Here is a 2,187-nt window from a genome sequence, read left to right as displayed (position 1 = left end):
TCTATTCATCTTCCAGAGGTTTAAACTATTCTACTGGAAAGAGAGCGAGTGGTCACTTTGGCTACCCGCACCTGGCTGGTAATTACAGTTTCATTCCCTCTTAATAAGCTTCCTGGTTTACCATTCTAGTCTGCTTTCCCATAGCCAGCATTGGTCTCTGAGACCAACACTACCAATTGAAGACCCATGTCTGTTCTCCCCTTCATTAGTCAAAGACCTCCTGAATTTTTGCTGGTCACATGGTCACCTAGAATATAGTCTACACTCCTCCATCTCCCTTGCAGCTTGGTAGGGCCATGGGACTAAATCCTGGCCTATGAATGTAAATAAAAGTAATACATATGTGATTCTTGGAAGTTCCACGAAAAGGGAGTAGTGTTTCTATCTATGTCCCTTTTCCTTTTAGCTAGCTGGAATGGGAATGCCCTGGCTGGAACTGGAGCAGTCATCTTGGACTGTTGCGGAATTTGGATATGAAGTTGACGTGTGGTGGAACAAGATAGACAGAGCCTCAGTTAATTCAATATTGCCACACATTGCCATATTAGGTGGCCCCCAAGGGCTACCTAAAGAGTTGCATTAAGAGAAATGCATTTCTGTCTTGTTTAAGCCTCTTCTGACACTAGCAGCCTAACCTATTTCTGGTCTAATACAATCCCCTGGATCTGTACGATCCTGAACTCATGGCTGCTGGCCACTTGAAGTGTACAAATGAAATTTGCTGGAAGTACCAAGTCCACACCTGCTTTTGATTTACTATATATATGGAAAGTAATAAAATTATCAGTAAGTTTCTGTATTTTAAATGTTGAAATGATAACAGTTGGACGGTCTGAGCAACCACTGCCAAGCTGGGCACCGGAGAGATGGCCAAGACTGACCCCAAGACCATGCAGGACCTGACCTCTGTGGTGCAGACTCTCTTGCAACAGATGCAAGATAAATTTCAGACCATGTCTGACCAGATCATTGGAAAAACTGATGATATGAGTAGACGCATTGATGACCTGGAGAAAAACATCACCGACCTCATGACACAGGCTGGTGTGGAAGAGCTGGAAGGTGAAAACAAGATACATGCCACACAGAAGAGTTGAAGGTTGCTAATAATTAACACCAAAATCTGGAACACCAAGAGACCAGCTGGCTTTCTGAGCTAACCACTATGTGTAGACAGGTTTTATATTATAAGAGTGCGTTCCTAACCACATACTATATAGTGAGTTTAAAGAGTGACTCCCCGCAGTGTCTTGAACATGTTATCTTCACATCTTAGGCCTTGGTCAGTTGTGCTATTAATTATTAAACACTAAAACTTTGGCAGTTTCCGCATAAGATTGTCAAATTTTTTAGTGTTATGTGAAGTTACTTTTTCCCTGCAATTTCTTTCGTAGTGGTTGCTGTTTGATAAAAGTTGCTGTGTAATTTTTTTATTAGAGAAAAAGTAACACCATAGATTATGTTTAAATCTGGTGGAGTAAGACACTTAAAGAGTTTAGGATTCTTTCATTCTCAGCAAAAGTGACTTTTGTGCTAACACCAGATAGTATCTGTCACTGCTGCGTTGCCAAAACTCAGAGTTGAACTGTGACTTATCCCTGGGAGCAGATACTACAGTCAATGAAAATTAACCACTGCCACAGTCCTCTGATGGAACTTTTCACAAACAGAAAGTATTGTAATGAGGCATTTATTTGTTAAGAGTTTTGCATGAGATTCTAGTACTTCAGTGAGATTCTTCTACATTGTTTATCTACAGTGGTCACCATAAAAAATATGGTAGGATTGTAAAACTCAATCACTCCATCATTTTGAGCTACTGAGTGAAAAACAAAAAGACCAGACTGAGGTCATATCAGTTGTCGGGCTGGAAAATGGAAAATGACTTGTAATAGACCCAAATTTTTAAGAAATACTGTTTTACTTAAACTGTTTCTTACCTAAATCTTTGCACAGTAGCAGTTTTATTACTGATTATGGAAGACTGGGATAATGACTCTCGGCCACTCAGAAGTATAGTGTCAGGAGCACGGAGCCCAGAGGCCAGTGCTGGCCACCTGGAAGGTGGGTCATGTGATTGTCACCTCTGAGTAATTTTCAACAAACAGTTGAAACATCAAAGAACTTGAATGATGCGATCCTTCATAGAAACTCTCAATGAAAACAGTATATTTTTAAAATTTTTCT

The 2,187-nt window shown here is 40.2% G+C and overlaps 1 pseudogene; it reads left to right on the top strand.

Annotated features, from left to right (window-relative positions):
* The first annotated feature begins 828 nt into the window (after positions 1-828).
* Positions 829-1,139, top strand: LOC102489680 (heat shock factor-binding protein 1 pseudogene; annotated as a pseudogene).
* The last annotated feature ends 1,048 nt before the right edge of the window (positions 1,140-2,187 follow it).

The sequence above is a fragment of the Tupaia chinensis genome, unplaced genomic scaffold (assembly GCF_000334495.1).
Source record: "Tupaia chinensis unplaced genomic scaffold, TupChi_1.0 Scaffold000528_1, whole genome shotgun sequence".
Classification (NCBI taxonomy): domain Eukaryota; kingdom Metazoa; phylum Chordata; class Mammalia; order Scandentia; family Tupaiidae; genus Tupaia; species Tupaia belangeri.
Note: the sequence above shows the minus strand (reverse complement) of the source record. Positions and strands in the feature narration are given on the sequence as shown.